Source organism: Prionailurus bengalensis, chromosome B1 (genome assembly GCF_016509475.1).
Source record: "Prionailurus bengalensis isolate Pbe53 chromosome B1, Fcat_Pben_1.1_paternal_pri, whole genome shotgun sequence".
NCBI classification, from domain to species: Eukaryota; Metazoa; Chordata; class Mammalia; order Carnivora; family Felidae; genus Prionailurus; species Prionailurus bengalensis.
This window is the reverse complement of record NC_057344.1, coordinates 31,193,285-31,216,559: the sequence shown is the minus strand read 5'-3', so window position 1 is coordinate 31,216,559 and position 23,275 is coordinate 31,193,285. Positions and strand designations below refer to the sequence as shown.

Sequence of the window (23,275 nt, the reverse complement as noted above, 5' to 3'; positions counted from 1 at the left end):
TGAGGGAGCAGACAGAGCTTCGAGAGGGCATCGAAAAGAAAAAGTGAAATTCCCCTCCGGCGTTGAACTGTCTACGGTTTTTCTTTGCGACAAACATAGACAGTGGATTGAATGCAGCCATGGGCGGTGCCACTTTCTCTGAGATTTGTTACAGGCTGGTACCTGATGTCAGCAGCGGTAGCAGCTACAATTTTGAAACTAAATGAGGTACGGTGATAATTATTAACAACAACTCATTTTTTCAATAAAAGAATTTCAGAAATTTCAGTGGTTTTCCCAAGAAACTAACCGGTTCTAATATCGTGTTTAAAAATGAAGCTATTTACATATTTCCGTAGTTTCCCCAAGAAACTATCTGGTTCTAGTATCATGTTTAAAAATGAAGGCAATCCATACCCTAAGAAATGCACATCTACGTGCCCCAAAAGGCATGCACTGAAAAGTTCTTGACACTCCAGCTGGCAACTGGAAACAATCTGAATCCTATCAGAAAAATGGATACACAATCCAGTGACTACTGCAAACATAATGACAGAGCAAAGAACCTCAGTACAAAAGAGCATACACTGTATGATCCCACTCATCTAAGAAACAAAACAGAAACAATTAGTTGTTGGATATCAGGAAGGTGGGGGGCGGTTATCCTTAGAGATGGTTGTGACTGGAAGGGGCTGTTCTAGGGTAGTGAGAGTGCCTTGGTTTTTGATCTGGTTGCTGATTACATGGTATGTTCAGTTTGTGAAGAACCACTGATCTACAATCTTATGATACGGACACTCTTTAAATATACTTCAGTAAGAAGTGAAAAATACGCAAGAATATTAAATCTCTACTTCTTAGTTTTCCTAAGAGTAGGGGCTCAGATTTTTATTCTTGAATATTAAACCTTTAAAAACTAGTAGGTCATTTGTCTCTACCCCCACCGTGCAGAAACCAAGCAAATATTCAGAGCGAAGAATCAAGCGTTTGTCCGGGCTCTGTAGAAACTGTCTGCCTGGATAGTACAAACAGTAGAAGAGGGAAAGCATCTCTTTGTAAAAGCGTTTTATTTAATAAATGAAAAAAAAATGATGAATTGAAAGATCATTGTTTTGCAACCACTAATGAATGAACGGATCCAGGTATTGAGTATCAACAGCTGCTCAGTCCACAAAGAGAGACAAGCAGACAGACACCTCCTGGTGAGAGTACAGCATTCCACACGGTCTTGCCAAAGGAGTTGAACCTGACTGAGTCTGATCAAGTCTGGCGATCAGCTGCCAACTTTCAAGAAGACAGAGGAACTGCACTATGAGTCCACAATAAGTAGAATTGAGAGTGTGAAATATTCTGCTGGGCAAATGTCCTCGATTCCTTAATAGATAAATGATAAGAAAAAGGAAGGGAAGGAGGAGAAATGTGTGGGCTGAAATTGACACGGAATCCGAACACTTTTAAAAAAGTAAGATTAAATTACAATCTCTAAGAATGGACATTTGTGTCATCTCTACAAAGGTGAGTATAATAGTTACTTGGGGTAAGAGTGTTATTGTGATTGAATCAGGCCACATGTCTTCACCTGGGTGGTAGTTCTAAAAAGGCCTCATAAAAACTCATCAGGCTGTGTATTTGTTCGGAAGAGCTTCCTGTATTTGTGGTTTGTTTTATAATAAAATAGTTTTAGGGGCGCCTGGCTGGCTCATTTGGTTAAGTGTTGGACTCTTGATTTCAGCTCAGGTGATGGTCTCACGGTTTGCGAGATCCAGTCCCATTTCTGACTCTGTGCCTACAGGGTGGAGCCTGCTTGGGATTCGTGCCCTCTCCCTCTCTCTCTGCCCCTCCCCGGCTTGCATGCGCGTTCTCTCTCTTTCTTTCTCTCTCTCAAAATAAATAAGTTTAAAAGATAAAGTAAAATAGGTTTAAAAGTCAATAATGTTACACAGTGAATTATTTACAGTTCCTTTATTGTAATTTGAAAATAAGAACTTTCGACTACTTGCCTAAATTTGTCCTTGTTTGGGCAAACTATTTACATATATAAAATTTACTTTTCCTGTTTTCACATGAACTTTTTGAACTATACTCTGCTTTATGAGAAACCTTCATGAGCAACATGCTGATTTTGTAGTTTAGTAGATCATAATTGACCTAAAATATCTTCCAGGTGTTAAATGCCACTTAATTCAGCAGTATTTGGAAGCTTTCTGTGTATTAATGATTATCATCAATCATATTTAAAACTTGCAAATATGAAATTATTCTGGCCATACAGGAAGGCAGCACTAATTAACAAAACAAAACAAATAGGGCCTTGAACAGTTCCTTTTATGATGGTTTGCACTTTATGCTCTGGAGCGACTGAAGGCAGTCCACATCTCTTAGATTGCTAGAGAATTCCCCAGAAATGTTATAATTTCTTGGAAGCGCTGATTTAAAATGTCTGACTAGACATTCTCAATTCTGAATCCATCTTTATATTTTTAAAGAATTATTTCTTGGGGCACCTGTGTGGCTCAGTCAGTTGGGCACCCGACTTCGGCTCAGGTCATGATCTCGCAGTTCGTGAGTCTGAGCCCCGCGTCGGGCTCTGTGCCGACAGCTCAGAGCCTGGAGCCTGCTTCTGATTCTGTGTCTCCCTCTCTCTCTGACCCTCCCCTGTTCATGCTCTGTCTCTCTCTGTCTCAAAAAAATAAATAAACGTTAAAAAAATTAAAAAAAAAAGAATTATTTCTTTTCTATTGATAACATAATTCCCATAGTACAAAATTCTCCCCTGAGAAGTGTAGACTTCAGTGGCTGCTAGTGTATTCACAAAGTTGTGAAGCCATCAGGACTAACTCCTACACGTTTTCATCATCACAGGAAAAAACCCTATACCCGCTCACTATTGTTCCCTCTCCTCAGCCTCTAGGAAATGCTAATATAGCTTCTGTCTCTACGGATTTGCTTATTCCGAACATTCCAAGAATGGAATCAGACACTATCAGACCATTTGTGTCTGGCATCTTTCACTTCCCATCATGTTTTCATGGTACATCCATGCTGTCGCATGTATTGGTATTTCGCTTCTTTTCGTGGCTGAATAATTTTTCATTTTATTTACCTGTTCATCCACTGATGGACACTCAGGTTTTTTGGTAGCTTTTGGATGTTGTGAATAATGAAGCTATGAACATGTGTGTGCATGTTTTTGTGTAGACATCAGTTTTAAATTCTCTTGGATATATACCTAGGAATGGAATACTTAGTCATATAGGAACACTGCTTAAGTATTTCCATAGCAGCTGCACTGTTCTACAGTCCTACCAGCAATGCACGAGGATTCCAATTTCTCCACACCTTTGGAATTCTTGTTATTGTCCATCTTTTTGACTATAGTTTTCATAGTAGGTGTGAAATGGTGCCTCATGGGACCTACCTCTGAAACTGCATTCTGAAATCAATAAGGAAACATCAGACTTCAACTACACACTAGACCAGAAGGACCTAACAGACACTTACAGAACATTCCGTCCAACAACAGCATAATACACATTCTTTCCAAGCTCGCACGGAACATTCTTCAGTATGGATCACATGTGAGGCCACAAAACAAATCCTCATACATTTGAGGAGACTGAAGTAACATCAAGCATCCTCCCAATCAAAATGCTGTGAAACCAAAAATAAGTTACAAGAAGAAAACTGGAAAGTGTACAGACAGGTGGAGACGACAAAAATAGTGAACTAATGAACTAATGAAGCACTGATGAATTCTACCAAAAATTTAAAGAAGAATTAATACAATCACTTCTCAAAATCTTGCAAACATAGGAGAGGAAGGAATACTGCTAAACTCATTTTACAAGGCCAGCATTACCCCCATAACGAACCAGGCAAGGGCACCACCAGAAACGAAAATTACAGACCAATATCCCTGGTATACACAGATGTAAAAATTCTCAACAAAATATTAGTAAACTGAGTTCAACAGTACATTCAAGTGGAATTTATTCCAGGGATGCAAGAATGGTTCAAATTCCATCAACTAAGCAATGTGATACACAACATTAAGAGAGTGAAGGGTACAAATCATCTGATAATCTCCATCGATGCAGAAAAGGAATTTCACAAAATTCAACATCCTCCATTATAAAAACTCCCAACAAATCGCACATAGGAGGAACATACAATTACATCAAAAAGGATTAAATACCTAGAAATAAATTTAACCAAGAAGGTGAAAGATCTGTTCACAGAAAACTACAAGACTGATGAAACAATTTGAAGGAGACACAAACAAACGGAAAGATGTTTTATGCTCATGGATTGGAAGAATTAATATTGTTAACATGTCTATACTACCCCAAATGATCTACAGATTGAATGTAATCCCTATAAAAATTCCAATGGTATTTTTTCAGAGAAATAGAAAAAAAATCCTAAAAGTTGTACAGAACCACAAAAGACTGAATAGCCAAAGCAACCTTAAGAAAGAACAAAGCTGGAGGCATCACACTTCCTGATTTCAAATTATATTGCGAAGCTATAGTAATCAAGACTGTATGGTATTGGCATAAAACTGACACATAAATCAATGGAACAGCATAGACAACCTGGAAGTAAACTCCAGCATTATCATCAACTAATTTATAACAAAGGAGCCAAGAATATACAATGGTAAAAGGACAGCATCTTCAATAAATGGTGTTGGAATACGACCGGAGAGCCACGGGCAAAAGAATGGAACTGAACACCTATCTTACACCATGAACAGAAAGCAACTCAAAATGGATTAAAGACTTGGCTGTAAGACCTGAAACTGTAAAACTCCTAGAAGAACACATAGCGGGTGGAAAGCATTTTGACATGGGTCTTGGTGATGATTAGATTAAAATGGAGCTACCATATGACCCAGCAATCCCATTTTGGGGTATATATCCGAAAGAAATGAAAACAGGATCTTAAAAAGATATCTAGATCCCCATGTTCTTTGCAGCATCATTCACAATAGCCAATAGATGGAAACAGCCTAAGTGTGTGTCAGCAGATAAGTGCATAAAGAAGTTGTGGTGTGTAGATACAATAGAGTATTCAGAACACGAGATAGGAGGGCATACTGACATTTGTGAGAACATGGATGGACCTTGCGGGTTTTAGGCCAAATGAGACAGGGCAAAGTCAAAAAAGACAAATACCGTATGATAGCACTTGCATGTGGAATCTAAACAAGCCATACAGCCATACACACCGAGATAAACACTTGAATGGTGGTCAGCAGGGACTGCGGAGTAGGGGGAAAGGGAAGATGTTGGTCAAACCGTACAAACCTCCAATTAGAACATGAATAAGTTCTGTGTATTTAATGTATAACGTGGTGATTATAGTTGGAAATATTGTATTATATACTTGAAAGCTGTTAAGAAAGTTGGTCTCAAGTGTTCTCACCACAAAAAAAGAAATGATAATTATGTGACATGATGCGGATGTCGGATAATGCTTTGGTGGTAATGAGTTTGTCAAGTATATCAAATAAACAGGTTGTATGCTGTATACTTAACACAATGTCATATGTCAATTATATCTTAATAAAGCTGGGGGAAAAAAACCAACTAAAAATATATTCTGAAAATTCTAGAACATGAAATCAACCTTCGTGATAATATGGTGTGTACCTATAAGATGGAAAGGGACAATCCTAGACAGTCAACATTCTCATGGGATGACTATTCCCGTGGCATAGCCATAAAACCCAAAATAAGCCCATCGATTCTACACAGTTTTCTGGGACAATCTGGAAAGAATACATTTTTGCATTGGTGTAATGGGTTGTTCACGTTTTTTGAGCTGCTAGAGACAGTCATGCTTGAAGTTACTTTTACTTCGGGATGTTTTATCACATGTGCCAGTAAATTCTCTTCTCTCTTTTTCTCTCAACTAGCTTGAATTTGGCTTCTCTCACTTGAATGAAGAGGGCTGAGCAATATAGCTTTCTGACCAAGACAGTATTCTTCAAAAGTTTGAAACATTAAATTTCTCATACATTTTGAAAAATGGTTTCTGACACCTTATACATTGTTTGTAAACTGAATACTATTCTCTTTCAAAAGAACATGTAAACGGGTCACTAATCACAAACACTGTGGATTTCTTCTCCTAATTAGCATCCACCCGGGAATCTGCCAAACTCTTCGACAAATCACTCAAGAGGAAACACAAAAGACGAAAATGTACCCTCTTACTAAAACAAAGTTCACAGATAACTGTCAAGCTATGGGGAAATTTTCATACAAATTAGAAGGTAATTGGGGAAAAAAATGTCTAAGGCTAATAGCACACTTCTATGTTCCCTTAATAAAATAACCCATATGTAGAAATTGTACATATTCTGCACATCTGCAATAGTCTGAATCTCAGAGCTTTAGTGGAAGCTTTAGTTGAAGCTCTGAGCCCCCTGCCATTACAGGTGTAAGCTGCTTTCTTTTCTACTCCATGAGTTGTGCTACAAGGCAGGCAAAATAAATGCCTCCATACTTTATTTGTAAAATCACTGAAAGAAGCCATCTGTAGAGACACACAAGGAAGCTTCTAGGCAGATAAAGTAGATGATTTACAACAGGCAAAAATCTTTCTCAAGTTTCGCCTTACATAACATGAAATCTCAGGAGGCAATGAAACAATTGCCCAAGATTGTCTTTCACTGTACAGGATTTTAAGGAACAAAGGTAGATCCAAAAATTTTATAGCAATATTAGTTCTTTCATAAATGAAAGTCCCAAATAATTATTTTCAGTAATGTGAGAACTTAGAAAATAGAGCCAGAAAAACCAACTCTTAGAATTGTTTTCAGAAAGTTTTGAAGCTCTTAGATTTGTTTTTTTGATTTTTTTTTAACGTTTATTTATTTTTGAGACAGAGAGAGACACAGCATGAACGGGGGAGGGGCAGAGAGAGAGGGAGACACAGAATCGGAAGCAGGCTCCAGGCTCTGAGCCATCAGCCCAGAGCCCGACGCGGGGCTCGAACTCCCGGACCGCGAGATCGTGACCTGAGCTGAAGTCGGACGCTTAACCGACTGAGCCACCCAGGCGTCCCATTGAAGCTCTTAGATTTGTATCTTTACTTCCTGCAATTTGGTAAAATTGAGATCTCTCAATGGGGAAAACTATTGCATATCAGGAGCAATAGCCAGTTCGAATAGGAAGAAGCCCAAATATTATTGTCAATCTGGTTATATTATTCAATGCAAAAATATTTTCCGTGAAAATAAAATATAATTAGATGAGAACAATGATATAGACCCATGACTTCCTGAAATCATATTCTACAGTATAGACACACTGATTTTTCTTCTTGCCTGTCTTTGCTGTGCCAGAGTGAACTCCATGAGGGTGGGTCCTGTGGTCTGCCTCGTTCGCTGAGGTAGTCGGCACTTGGACTCGCTTGGGGCACATAGCGTAGCCTGAATAAATAATAAATACCAGTATGTAGGGATTTTTGAGAGAACATTTTCAAAGTGTATGAAATTACGTGTCACAAATGAAAGGGTCTGAAATGTGTATTTTTAACTCTGGTAATTAGAAAAAATAGTGAAGGAACGTTTTTGAAAAAATTAGTCACCAAGGGACATAAAAATAGGACATGATTTTCAAAATGCTGAAGAAGATAAAAATAAGACATCGTATTTCATTGTAAAAAAATGAAAACAGTAAGGGGCACCTGGCTGGCTCAGTCCGTTGAGCCTTGGACTTGGGCTGAGGTCATAATCTCACTGTTCAGGAGTTCTAGTCCCACATGAATCTCACTGCTGTCAGCGTGGAGCCCAATTCCCATCGTCTGCCTTCCATTCTCTGACCCTCCCCCACTCAACGAGCTCTCTCAAAACTAAAGAAATATTTTTTTTAAAAAGTAAATAAAAAATCAAAACTTGAAACAGTGAGAAAACATAAATATTTTAAAAACCATGGAACACAGTGACTGATACAAGATGAAATACGACTGTTAAGTAATAATTAAAGATGTTAAAGTAGTTCATTAAAAATATAATCAAATTGGGCCTAGACTAAATTCAAATACATGCAGACTTACCTAAAACAAACTGATGCAAAAAAATTAAAAGTAAAAAGATAGAGACAAGCAAACGCAAATAAAAAGCAAGCACAGCAGGGAGCTTGGGTAGCTGGGTCAGTCAATTGCCAGACTTGGGTTCAGGTCATGATCTCACAGTTCATGAGTTCGAGCCCCGCGTCGGGCTCTGTGCTGACAGCTGGGAGCCTGGACCCTGCTTCAAATTCTGTGTCTCCCTCCCTGTGTCTGCCCTTCCCCTGATTGTGCTCTCTCTTTCTCTCTCTCTCAAATACAAACATATAAGCATTCAAAAAAAAAAAAAAAAAGCAAGCAAAGGTTGTAAAATTGATAGTAACAAGAATAGAGCTCAGGCGATAAGCATGAAAAAGGCCCTTGGCTCTGTTATACCTAGGGGATGAATCACTGGAATCCACTCCTGAAGTCGTTATTTCGCTGTAGGCTAATTTGGATGTAAATTTTCAAAAAATAATAAAAATAAATAATAAAACTTTTAAATAAATAAATAAATAAATAAATGGTTTATTACAAAACAAAACAAGGGCCCTTGGCTCTCGCAGGTGCTGTTGGACTTGAACGACTTGTGGGCCAACGTCTAGCGGACCTCCTGCAGGGCACCCCCAGGCAGTTCCCAGGGAGGGGGCGGTGGTGGTGACCAGGCGCTGGCCGAGCGCCTGGGGTTCCTCACCCGCAACAGTACAGAGACCTGCTGCTGGACCTAGTGGACGAAGTGGCCAGTGTGTATGAGGTCCCAGGCTTTTCCCCAGACTCGGAGCCGATCCCTGCAGCCTCGGAAGCCGTGCGGAGGTGGACGACATGCAGGACACCGAGGTCCCCGTGTGCACCGGCCCTCCGCTGAAGTGTGAACACTGCGAGCGAGAATTAGCGCGGGCTGAGTGGGTGGAGAGCCACCTGGAGCGCCAGTTCATGGACTGCACTATCCTGATGAGGGACAAGACGGTGGGCTTGGGGGACCTGCTCGTGGATGACAAGGACACCATCTGAGGCCAAGAGGAGACGCCAAGCTGGGAGCACATCTTGTTTACTTGCTGCCACAACCAGCACCCGGCCCTGCCCCCTTTAGGAGACAGCTGCTCTCCTGGAGGGACACCTGGAGGGACACCTGGAGGGACACCTGGAGGGAGATCATAGACAGCAAGTGAAGGGGGTGGGGACGGCGGGACCAAGGGGACCTGGGGCTGCTGCAGGAATAAGCAAGGGACCAGGATAGTGGACAGTAGCTGAAGGAAGGCTGGCAGGGAACCCCAGCAGAGCTGAATGACAGGGCAGTGCGATGACAGTGACCACCCAGCACCCTGAAGCAGAAAGACACAGTAACGTCAGTTCTCAAGGGCCAGCCACCTGGAACGTCGCAAGATGGCTGGCCGGGAAGCATGGTGGGAAAATCACTCAGGAACCTTTTTAAGAAAACACTTTGGCTCACGGAGAAAAAAGAAAAAAAGGAACTTGCAAGAATCAGGAAATATTTTTACAGATTAGAGTTCACACTGAAGACTTAACTGCCAGGACATCTCATGCCTGGAATAATATTGCAACAAAAATTCTATTGCGAGCAACAGTCTGTAGAAAATCAACACAACCAGAATATCAGTGGAAGACTTTAACATACCACTCCACCTCTTTTCCTTCTTCATAGGTCAAGTAGACAAGTGGGGGAAAGCTATTATTAAAAGGAATTTAAAAATATGTAAGATATAAGGTCAAGTGTGTGTGTGTGTGAGAGAGAGAGAGAGAGACAGGGAGAAAGAGAAAGAGAGACCTTGGCCTCTATAAGCAAGAAATGCATTTATTTTTCGTTACTACATACAAAACCTGTAATTTAGGCCACAAGAATATTTTAACAAATTTCCTAAAAGAGAAACTGAAGTTGTATCATCAACAACTTCTTAAAAACAATGCCGTAGAATTAGAACTTAACAATCAAATGTTAACTTAAATCCCATAAAGGCCTACAAAGCACAAAAACTGTCTTCCAGAGCCCGTCTCCCCCCCAGGCAGAAGGAGCAGGAGGCGGGAAGAGATGCAGGGCAGGCTGGGGTGTGCGGGTCCATCTGGGAGCAGCTGTTCTAAATCAGCTGAAAAGAAAGAAGTAAACCCCAAATCCCCGCAGTTCAAAGTGTCCTCACGGACTAGCAGAATTAAACACATCTAGAGTATGTTAGATATGAAGACTCTCCCGTCCCACCCCAGACTCCATGAAGGCAGGTGTGTATTTTAGCGGGAAGCCCCAGGTCCTTGTCTGCACATCCATCACAGCAGGTGAAATACTGGTCTAAATAACCATATGGAAAACGTACGCCCTCCACCATGAGTCACGTATTTCTGCTCACCTCAATTACAACCACCAAATTTGCTAAGAGACTAGGTCTTAACTCTTCAAGCCACTAAAAAGAAATGATAATTATGTGGCCAGGCAGAGATGCTAATTATCATTACAATGGCAATCATATTACAATATATAAATGTATCAAATCAACATGTTGTACACTTTAAATTTATCAGGGTTATATATCAAATATATTTCAGTGTTTTAAATTCCACTAAAAATGGGGGTGGGGAGACTTGTTTCACTAAGGATAAAAACCAGTGAGAAAGGGTTCTAAATTAACATATCGAAATAAAAGTGGGCACTCAGCAGTTCACATCTCCCTCCTCCCTAAAATAGCCTCCATTAAAATGAGAAATTATGAGGAAAAAAAGAGAAAGAAATGGGTGATGAGTCTTTTCTTAGTCTTTTCAGCCTGCTGTAATAAAAACACCATAGCCTGGCTGGCTTATAAACAGCAGAAATTTATTTCTAATAGTTCTGGAGTCTGGAAAGTTCAAGGTCAAAGCACTGGTAGATTTGACATCTGGTGAGAGCCTACCTTCTGGTTCATAGACACCTGTCTTTTCACTGTGTCCTCACATGGCGGAAAGGCCACGGAGTGCTCTGGGGCTTCTCTTATAAGGACACTAATTCCATGTATGAAGGCCCTGCCCCATGACCTAATCATCTCCCAAAGACCCTACCCCCTAATACCATCACCTTGGGCATAGGTTTTAACATACGAGTATTGAGGAAACACAAACATACAATCTATGGTAGCTCCTATGCATATAAACTATTATTTAAAAAGAAAGCATGAAAGAAAATCAGAAGGCAAATAAGTAACACAAAGCAGAAAACAAATTTGGCCTCAAAATAGGAGAAAGGTTTTTTAAAGCATCCATGACTTGAGAGGAATTAAAGAAAGACGGCTTCTTTGAAACAAGAGTTAGAGGGAGAGAGAGAGAGAAAGCAAGATGACAACCCTCCAAAAGGCAACAAAAGAGTGAGCTGGCAGAGTTCAGGAATGAAATGGACTAGAAAAATAAAATAACTTATGTAAATTAAAACCACATTTTAAGAAGCGATATTAGAATAAGAATGTGAAGTTCAAAAAACAGTAAGGTTGGAAAGATTGAAGATTGCCTAAACTAAAATTTACTCAAATCTCAATCCTGAAAGGGAGCATGATGTTTTAGGAAAAATGGTAACAGAATGATACAGACCTGATCAATATCCTGGTCTCATTTCTGAACTTCAAGGGTAAAGGGAGAATCTTCTAAATAGCCAGTGTAAGGGGTAATTCATGTTGAAGAAGTGGAAATATCAAATTGACCTCAGATGATGTCACAGAATGTACTCAATACTAGAAGACACTTCAAAAACTAAAACATTATGGGGCGTCTCGGTGGCTCAGTTGGTTAATTGTCTGAGTCAATTTTGGCTCAGGTCATGATCTCCTGGTTGTAAAATCAAGCCTCCGTTGGGCTCCACACTGCGCGTGGAACCTGCTTGGGATTATCTCTCCCCTTCTCTCTTGGACTCTCTGCCTAGCTAATGATCTCTCTCTAAAAAAACAAACAAACAAAAAATTAGGAAGGAGAGAAACTGGGACTCAAGAATTTTATACCGAGCTAAGCTGTCCAACAGACTGGCCTTATTCAGGCATGCAAGAATTTAAGGAATAGAATACACATCAACCCTTTTAAGACAAAATCTAAACAAACCAATAAATGAGTCAAAACTATGAACCCAGAAATGTGAAGGCTGTGGGAAGAAGGGATGGTTATGTGAATTTTATGCATTAAAGGAAGAATTAAAGCTGAACTTCTTGTGGTAATTATGATTGCCAGACAGAGTCATAAATGGTGTGTACCTTGACATCATGGAAACAGATCACGTGTTCGGACATATGTTCAGATAATGTAAAGAGGAGGTGGGAGGAGCAGATTTAACAGGGCATCTCCTCTGCTTGCCTCTTCTAAAGCAGTGCCCTCCGCCAGTTGCTATCTGTCCCAATGCCAGGTTTTATCGTCTTCATTATATTGAAGTTACACTTTATGTGTTTATTACCTCACTTCCTCCACTAAATGGTAAGTTCCAGGACCCAGAAGACCTCATCTGCCATTTGCAGCACTGTTTTCTCAGAGTTCAGAATAGAGCCTGGTACATTACAACAGGTGCTCAATGAAGACTGTGGAGTTAATCGATAAATGCGGTCAAAATACAGGCAAAGGACATGAACACGCAATTCATTTAGAAAAAGGGAAATGCAAGTAGCTTTAGAAAATATGTAAAGATGTTCAATCGAAATCATAACTAAAGAAATGCAGACTTTACCATTTCTATACCATTCTTCACTTGTCAGATTGGCAAAAACGGAGAACTTTGAGAAGTTTGACAGATACAATGCTGCCCAGAATATGGGGAAATGACCCCTCTCATGAACTCTTGGTGGTGGCACAGTAATTATCTCTTCTGACAGCAATTAAAATATACACATTTTTGATTCAGCAACTTCATCTCTAGGACTATTTCATATAGAACCTTACACAGTTCTATATTTTGCATGGAACATTTACGAATGCAAGACCACTCATGTGCAAGGATGTTTACTGCAGCATTACTCTAAACAACAGAAGACCAGAAACAAAATTAATATTGTACATATAAAGTTAAAGTCATAATAACCAATGTTGAAAAGAGTGTCCAGAAAACACTCTCAATTAGTGCTAATACAAATATAAATTGATAAACTATTTAGAAAGCAGGAGCTATTAAGTTGTACCTACTTTTCAACTCAGCAATTCCACTTTAAAAAATTTATTTGATAAAATATTTGCATAAAAATATGTATAAGCATGTTCATTATAGCAGTGTAATGGAGAAAAAATTGGAAGCAAACTAAATCTTATTTGTTATACTCACAGTGTTCTTGTATAGCAGTTTTTAATTTTCATGTAATCAAATCTATTAATCTTTTCTGTTATAATTTGCTTTTAATGCCTTGCTTAAGGAATCCTTAACAGTAGAAGTTTCCTTCTAAGAAAACTCTTCTAAGAGCTTTAAAGTTTTGCTTTAAAATTTTAGGTCCTGGGGCGCCTGGGTGGCTTAGTCGGTTGAGTGTCCAACTCTTTTTTAAAATTTTTTATGCTTATTTAATTTTGAGTGAGAGACAGAGCATGAGCCGGGGAGGGGCAGAGAGAGAGAGGGAGACACAGAATCCGAAGCAGCCTCCAGGCTCGGAGCTGTCGGCACAGAGCTTGACACGGAGCTCGAACTCACAAACTATGAGATCATGACCTGAACCAATGTGGGATGCTTAACCGACTGTGCCACCCAGGTGCCCTTAAGTGTCCAGCTCTTCATTTCGGCTCAGGTCATGATCTCACAGTCCCTGAGTTCCAGCCCCAAGTCAGACTCCTGCACTAACAGCATGGAACCTGCTTGGGAGTCTCTCCCTCTCTCTGCTCCTCCCCTGTTTATGTGCTCTCTCTCTCTCTCTCTCTCTCAATCTCAAAATAAAGAAATAAAACTTTAAAAAATTAAAATTTTAAGTCTTTAAGCCACTTGGAGTCAATTTGAGGGCATGAAATGAAGTAAGGTCTAGTCCCATTCTTTTCCACATGAAGAACAAAGTCCAAGCCCAAAGTACGAAGTAAATCCATTTTTTCTTCACTGACTTGTAATTCTCTCTCTCAGGCACACAAAATGCTTATAAATGTATATTTCTGTTTCTTGGCTTTCTATTCACATGTCCATCTGTCTGTCCCTGTACCAATATCTTTAGTTTTAATGGCACCTAAATTATAAAAGATTGTTAAAATAATTATTTCCAGGTTGACATGTATTTTCCCTCAATACTTAAAAAAAATTTTTTTTAACATTTATTCATTTTTTGAGAGACAGAAAGAGACAGAGCATTAGAGGGGGAGGGGCAGAGAGAGAGGGAGACACAGAATCTGCAGCAGGCTCCAGGCTCTGAACTGTCAGCATGAAGCCCAACTCAGGGCTCAACCCCATGAACCTTGAGATCATGACCTGAGCTGAAGCCAGACACCCAACCAACTGAGCCCCCAGGCACCCATTCCCTCAATACTTTTAAGATAACTTTTAAGATAACTATTGTTCTATTGTAGTCTGTTGTATTCTGGCATCTATTGTTGCTGAACCTGCCCAATGAGGTTCATTGTTATTGTCCTGCAAAATCAGCCTTTTTTCTCTGGTAATTTCTAGAATTTTCTCCTTTAGCTTCACTACTCATTGTGCAGGTATGGATCGATTTTTAAAAATCCTTCTTAATATTGAGCATACTGCTTTGCTTTGACACTATTCTTTCTTGAATTCAGCAAAATCATGAGCTATTTTCTCTTCATATATTGCTTTTCTGCTAATTTTTCTCCATTCTTCTGATGCATTCATCAGACATATGTTGGAGCCTTTAAGTTTATCTTCCGTGTCTTTTATCTGTTGTTTCACATTTTAAATATCTGCTTCTCTGTTCTGCTTTCTGGATGAATTCTTTAGTAATATGTTTCCTTTCTTATATTCTATCTTTGATTTTACCCAGCATAGAGTTTACCCCATTCACTGATTTCTTTTTTCTTTTTCTTTTTCTCTTTTTTTTGAGAGAGAAAGAGCAGGGGAGAGGAGCAGAGGAGAGAGAGAGAGAGAGAGAGAGAGAGAGAGAGAGAGAATCTTTTTTTTTTTTTTTTAAATTTTTTTTTTTTTAACGTTTATTTATTTTTGGGACAGAGAGAGACAGAGCATGAACAGGCAAGGGGCAGAGAGAGAGGGAGACACAGAATCGGAAACAGGCTCCAGGCTCTGAGCCATCAGCCCAGAGCCTGACGCGGGGCTCGAACTCACAGACCTGCGAGATCGTGACCTGGCTGAAGTCGGACGCTTAACCGACTGCGCCACCCAGGCGCCCCTAGAGAGAGAGAATCTTAAGTAGGGTCCATACTCAGTGAGCAGCCCGATGCAAGGGCTTATTCCCGTGAGCTGAACCAAAGGCGAGAGTCACGGGCTCAACTGACTGAGCCACCAAGGCACCCCTATTCACTAATTTTTAAAATTTAATGACAATATTTTAGTTTCAAGATTTCTAATTGGTTCGGTTTCATATCCATGGACTCCTATTTCATTCTGCCTCTCTTGTTTTTATACTGTCTTATTCTTTCTCATGGATGTTATTCTTACATTTTTTAAAGCTAAATGTACTTATTTCAAGCCATTCTTCAGCCTGTTACATTATTTATATTTATCTAAAATGATTTAATCTTCTGCATTTTAAATTTTATTGGCAATTTTTCTTATTTTTATATTTATTCTTCTAGTTTGAAAGCTCATTTTGAGTAAAATTTTCTATCTCTCCCTCACTATGTTCCTTCCTTCCTTCCTTCCTTCCTTCCTTCCTTCCTTCTTTCCTTCCTTCCTTCCTTTTCTTTCTTTCCTCTTTCTTCCTTTCTTTCTTCCTTCCTTTTCTTTCTTTCTTTTCTTTCTTTCTTTCTTTCTTTCTTTCTTTCTTTCTTTCTTTCTTTCTTTCTTTCTCTCCTTCTCCATGTGTTTGCTTTCTCTGCCCAACATCTCAGGAACTCCATCAAAAACTATCAGATCTTAAATTGGAGAGTGGTTTGGATCCCCTCCCCAGAGTAGTATACGGGATGCTGTAGATGTCGTCACCAACTCTGGCCAGTCCTGATTGGGAGCTGCATCTGTGTCCTCTTGCTTCCCCGGGCAAGTGGTCTCCCTCACACTCTTGGCAGGCAGAAACTTTTGCAACCATCTTTCATGAGTACAGGAGGCTATTGAGGCCCTGGTTTCATTCAGAGGCTGGTTATGCGTTCCTGCCCCTTGTGGAGTGCATTTATGATTTGGGCACTGTAAAAGAGGAATTCTGGGCCACGTCTGGTTTCCCTGGGACTCCTAGGCTGTGAGACCCATGGATTCCTCACTGACTAGACCGTTCTAGAGACATAAGCAGTTCATCTCCGTGTTTGGGTTTGTCCTTTAACTTTCTGTTTCCAGTATCCTTCAATGCTATATGCTTGGAGCGTGTTTACAATGGAAGTGTCCCTGATAAAGATTTTAATGCCGTGGATATTAAGAGATGTAATTTCTACCATTCCTTTAAATTCAAATAATGGAATTGAAGCTGACTTTGACAGACTGAAACTTGTTCCATCAGACAGGAAAGCTCACAAGATTTTCCTTCATCGTGTAATTGTTATGCATTTCAATTCTAAGAACAATTATCTTTCTACTAGATCAAAGGGTTTTCATGGCTTGAAAAGTGCTTTGAATTTATCAATACCGAGGCTCTTAGGAAATCTTTGTTCATCGTATAATTTTTATGTGATAAGTGGTACTCCATAAAAATATGAGTAGCTCTAAAATAAAGTTAATGAACTGTGCTGGTTTAGCAATGCCATGGAAAGTTAGGTACTTTTTGTTCTACCCAGCTACTGCATCATTATCACATTAGTCTTCTTTTAAATATTGAATAAAAGAGATCTGCAGGAACATGGCGGAAAATATTAGAGAAAAGAAATACAGCTCCTTCCCGTGAGTTGTGGTTGTATGTCCTTTGGTCCATTAATGTAGGAAGGTGTCCCATTAGTGGACAGGTCTTCCTTACACAGAAATCCTACCGCAGATCCGTTTCCAATATCATCCTCACTTTCCAGAACTACATGCTTTATTAGTGCTTTAGTCACAGACGAGCTAAACTCTACAATATAAGAAGTGTTTATATTGGGAGAAGTTGGTATCATTTCCAAATCATCGAGAGACATTACAATTCCAGGAGTTGGAACAATTTCTAATTTTGTCCAAATTTTAAAACCATATTCCTTTTTCTATTTTTAAAAATGTAAAAATTTTTGAACTTTCTTTATTAAAGTATAATTAGGGGCGCCTGGGTGGCTCAGTCGGTTGGGCGTCCAACTTCAGCTCAGGTCATGATCTCGTGGTCCGTGAGTTCAAGCCCCGCATCGGGCTCTGTGCTGTCAGTTCAGAGCCTGGAGCCCGCTTCACGTTCTGTGTCTTCCTCTCTCTCTGCCCCTCCCCCACTCACTCTCTGTCAAAAAATGAATAAACATTAAAAAAATTTTTTTTAAGTATAATTAACACACAGTGCTATATTAGTTTCAGGTGTACAACATAATCATTCAACAATTCTATACATTACCTGGTGCTCACCACCATAAGTGTAATCACCATCTGGTCAACCCAACATTATTACAATCGTTTTGACTCTATTCCCTATGCTGTACTTTTCATCCCCAGGACTTACTTATTTTATAACTGGAAGTTTGTACCTCTTCATCCCCTTCACCTATTTTGCCCATCCTCCCCACCTCCCCTCTAGCAACCACCGGTTTTTTCTCTGTATTTAAGAGTCTTACTTCTCTCTTTGTCTTGTTTTTCAGATCCTACATATGCGTGAAATTAATTGTTATTTGTCTTTCTCAGTCTGACTTATTTTACCTAGCATAATGCCTTCTAGGTCCATCCACGTTGTTGCCAATGTCAAGATCTCACTCTCTTTTCATGACTGAGAAATGTCTCATTGTATATATATGCCATATCATCTTTATCCATTCATCTGCTGACAGACACTTAGGTTGCTTGTGTACCTTGGCTATTGTAAACAGTGCTGCAATAAACACGGGGTGCAAATATCTTTTTAAGTTAGTGTTTTCATTTTCTTGGGATAAATACCCGGTAGTGGAATTACTGGATCATATGGTATTTCTATTTTTAAAGTTTTGAGGAACCGCCATACTGTTTTCCAATTTACAGTCCCAATTTATGTTTCCACCAACACTGCATGCGAGTTCCTTTCTCTCCACACCCTCATCAACACTTGTTATTTCTTTTCTTTTCTATTCTAAGTGTTCTGACAGGTACGAAGTAATATCTCTTTGTGGTTTTGATTTGCATTACCCTGATAATGAGTGCTGTTGAGCATCTTTTCATGTGTCTGTTAGCCATCTGGATGTCTTCTTTGGAAAAATATGTATTCAGGTCCTCTTCCCGTTTTTTAATCAGATTATTGGTGTTGTTTGTTTGTTTTGGTGTTGAGTTGCATAAGTTCTTTATATATTTTGGATATTAACCCCTTATTGGCTCTATCATTCACAAATATTTGCTTCCATGTGGTTGTCTGACTTTTTGTTTTGTTGATAGTTTCCTTCACTGTGCAAAAGCTTTTTATTTGGATGTAGTCCCAATAATTTAGTTTTGCTTTGCTTTTCCCTTGCCTAAGGAGACATACCTGGGAATATATTGCTATGGCCAATGTCAAAGAAATTATTTTCTGTGTTCTCTTCTACGAATTTTATAGTTTCGGTCTCCTATTTAGGTCTTTAATCCATTTTGAATTTATTTTTGTGTGTGGTGTCAGGGAGTAGTACTTTTTCGTTCTTTTGCATGTAGCTGTCTGGTTTCACCAGCGCCATTTGTTGAAGAGACTATCTTTTCCCCCTTCTATAATCTTACCTCCTTTACTGTAGATTAATTGACCATATAAGCTTAAGTTTATTTCTGTTCCATTGATACGCATCTGTGTTTGTGCCAGCACCATTTTGTCTTGTTTCCTGCAGCTCTGTGGTATATCTTGAAATCTGGGATTACGACACGTCCAACTTTGTCCACCTTTCTTAAGATTGCTGGGGCGCCTGGGTGGCGCAGTCGGTTAAGCGTCCGACTTCAGCCAGGTCACGATCTCGCGGTCCGTGAGTTCGAGCCCCGCATCAGGCTCTGGGCTGATGGCTCAGAGCCTGGAGCCTGTTTCCGATTCTGTGTCTCCCTCTCTCTCTGCCCCTCCCCCGTTCATGCTCTGTCTCTCTCTGTCCCAAAAATAAATAAACGTTGAAAAAAAAGATTGCTTTGGCTATTCAGGGCCTTTTGTGGTGCCACACAAATTTTAGTGTTATTTGTTCTAGTTCAGCGAAACCACATTCTTGAAGTGAGAGTGTAGTAGTTAAAAAAAGATGCAGCATTTTAATGACTTAAAATAATTAACAGGAATAACCCTCAGTGCCTATTCCTCCCAACTTCTCACCCTAACCCTTCCTTCACACGTTATCACATTCTCCTTCCTCAGATCTCCCTTTCCACCCCATCTGCCCAGTATCTGTTCATCAGTGACAACATCATTAGAAGTCCTTCATTTTGTAATCCAGTTTTACATTGCTAATTCTCAGATCATAATTTTTTCTCTCTCTCTCAAAACTCTGAGGACCTTGCTTCACTGTCCTGGAATAAAGCACTGTAGACAAGTTATTCAACCATGATGTAGGTACACATGGTCCCCAATTTTTTTTTTAATTTAACTAATTTATTGATTGAAGTAGAAATTTATCTTTCTTGATTCTTTCCACGGCCAATTACCAACTCTATGGTCTCATCCACAAGAAGTTTGTTTTTCTTTTTCCCCCAAATGCATGATTTCACCAGCCTGGAAAAAAGAAATTAAATGTTGCACTTGAAAAGAAAACACATGCTTATTATACTGACTGTGATAGATGATGATATGACTGATATAAATTATTACTTCTGTTCATGGGCATGGCCAAAGGGATTGATGTGTGACTGATGGTTCTTTTGAAACTGTCATGAAAACACACACAAACACATCCCAGCTGTAGTCATTCTTTATAGACGGGTGTAGGATGGCAAGATATATATGAATCCACAATGTGAAGCTGTTATCTGAAAAATGAACATTATAATATGACAACACTGTCACAGTTTGATAGAAAAAAGCTCAGAGTAATTTGTTTTACTACGCTCACCACTGGTTAGCTGTATACCTAAGAAAAAAAAATCATACCTTTCCTTCCGTTAGGGAGACTGAAGGAAGGCATTTATTCCTCTCACCCTCTCTTGGCAGCTCGAGCATAGCCACATGACCTAAAAGTGACAAACAGATATTCCTGAGGGAACAACACAAAAGCAGAGGGTCAATAAAAGTTTGTGATGGCTACGGCTGAGTCAAGAGCCTAGTGGCATTGACCCTGCCCCTGGCCACTCCCGTGACAGGAATTTGGCTGGTCCCCTCCGTTGACTTGTCCAAGCCTGGTTTACTAGCCTTTATAATGGTCAATCCCTTCAAATAAATTCCCTTGTTAATAAAGTTTCAGCTTCCGTTTCAGTTGTTTGTAACCAAGGAATCGGGATCAGTTCTGATGAAATTTATAACTTTACGGCTGTCCACCAAACTTCTTTGGGGGATATTGGAAGAGTCCTGTTTTGCCTGTTTATGATGAAGATGTGGAGAGCTTCCTTTTTCCCTAAAGCAGCAAAACGAGACGTCTTACAAAGCATGACAAGAGCTCCATCTGTGCTACGTACGAAGCTATTACTTTCCGAGAGAGTGGTGTGGCAAAAATAACAAAAAAACAAAAAAACCCACAAACTTTTTACCATTTCCAAACATTGGTGATCTTCGTCATTTCAAAAGCAGTTCATGAAGTCAGATTTTTTTTCTTTGATGGCATTGGCATGTAAATAGTGAGTATGAGAAAGGAGGTGATTGCTTAAAAAGATGTCTGAAGTTTTCTCCAGTTGCACGCTGAAAGGGAATAAGGAGACTGTCAATTACTTGATGATCTGCTTCAAAATGTTAACAGCAATATTAACTCTTCCAGAACACATCATTAGACAAGAAAACCACTTGTAGTTTTGCCCCTGTTCTATTTTACAAACCAGTCTTGGCTAACTGGAACGCATGGCTTTACTTAAGCCTTTCCAACAGAGTAGGGCTTCTTGTGTTTGACAACTTTCATAGAATGCCTCAAGAAAAGGTTTTTGGGAAACGGTACATTCAAGGTTTAGGGAGGTCCCAGTTCGTTTGAGTTGAACTTCCATCGTGCAACCTCTTCACCCAAAATATCTTGTTTAGGTCCATTTTGGCATGAGCAGAAGCGAAATCCTTTCTTGGTTCGCTGGATATATGCTTCCGTTGACAAGACCTTTGACCCAGAAAACATAATGGCTTTTGTATTCCATCCTAACATCACATCGACAATGCAGGTGAAAACATGTTTACAGGAATCATTATCTTTCCTTTTCTTTGACGTCTCAACTTAAATTGAGTCTGTAAAAATAAATATATACGTCAAAAATAATATTGATTCAATTGACATTTTGCAACTTGATTTTTTGTATTTCCAATTTGTTTAATGTGTTTAGCAGCAGGTAATTTTAATGTTAAATAGGTAGAATATAGGATATTCAAGAAATTTATATAAGAAGTCAATAAGATATAGATACTATAGTTTATGTAAAAGTTTAATTCATTTAATGAATTTTAATTTTTTTTATTTTTTTAATGCTTATTTATTATTGAGAGACAGAAAGACACAGAGCGTGAGCAGGGGAGGGCCAGAGAGAGGGGGGAGGCATAGAATCTGAAGCAGGCTCCAGGCTCTGAGCTGTCAGCACAGAGCCCGATGCGGGGTTCGAACTCACAAACCGTGAGATCATGACCTGAGCCAAAGTCGGTCACTTAACCGACTAAGCCACCCAGGCACCCCTCATTTAATGACCTTAATCCTTATGTTGGCATGTAGATTAAAACACTAGTTCAGAATCTGGGTCGGTGAAATTCAGCTCCTGTCAAGTGGAGTTGCTTGTTTTTGTGTTTTGTTTTTTGCCTTCATAAAGTACATGTCACACTTTTCTCAGACATATTTCTTTAATGTATGGTATTTTCATGGAATAATAGCGTATGAATATCACTGGGTCATACATTGAATACATATGCCAGTACTTTATATCTCAGAGAGTAAACTAAAAAGAAATACGAAGAAAAAGCCAATTTTAAAAGACTTTTTAGCATTCTTACAGCATGCTACCTGCCTATACCACGGAGCAATCTGTTATCAATCATGAATTTTTTTTACTTCACATATTTTAACGTTCACAAGTCTAATATTTTTTTCAGCTTTATCAAGGTACAATTAACATATAAAATTGTAACATTTAAAGTGTACCTTATGATGATTTGCTATATGTCTACACTGTGGAAGAATTCCCCCTCTAGTTAACCAAAACATCTATCATCTCATATATTTATCTTTCTCTTTTAATTTGGTGAGAACATTTAAGTTTTTCTCTCTTAGCAAATTTCAATTATACAATACACTTTTATCAACTATACTTACCAAGTTTTACAAGAGATTCTCAGACCTTATTCATCTTAGAGCTGCAAATTTTTATTTTTTTTTTACCAACCTCACCTTAGGCCCCACCCCCCAACCCCCAACCACCTCTGGCTACCACTTTCCTACTCTCTGTATATATGTTTTACTTTTTTGTAATGATCTACACATAAGTGATACCATGCAGTATTTGTCTTTCTCTGTCTGATTTATCTCATTTAGCACAATGCCCTTAAGGTCGATTCATGTTGTCACAAATGGCAGGGTTTCCTTCTTTGTCATAGCTAAATAACAGTGATATCTCTATGTTTACATAGACATAGATCTCATATCTTCTTTATCTACTCATTCCTTACACACAGGTTGTTTCCCTATCTTGGCTATTGTGAAAATGCTGCAAAAAAAAAATGGAGATACAGATATCTCATCGAGATCCTGTTTTCATTTCCTTTGGATATAACCCACATGTGACATTACTGGATCACATGGTCATTCTATTTTTAATTCTTTTTTGAGTTTTAAATTTTTTGAGAAACCTCTACATTGTTTTCTATAGTGGCTGCACCAATTTGCATTCCCTCCGATAGTCTGTCTTTTCTCCTACATCCTCACCAATAATTATTTTTTGTCCTTTTGATGACAGACATTTTAACAAGTGTAAGGCAATAGCTCATCACCATTTGGGTTTGCATTTTCCTTATGATTAGTGGTGTTGAGCACCTTTTCTATT

General features: G+C 39.1%; 1 pseudogene; it reads left to right on the top strand.

Annotated features, from left to right (window-relative positions):
- The window catches only part of LOC122468643, a 96,002-nt pseudogene extending 86,796 nt beyond the window's left edge, over nt 1-9,206 (top strand).
- The last annotated feature ends 14,069 nt before the right edge of the window (nt 9,207-23,275 follow it).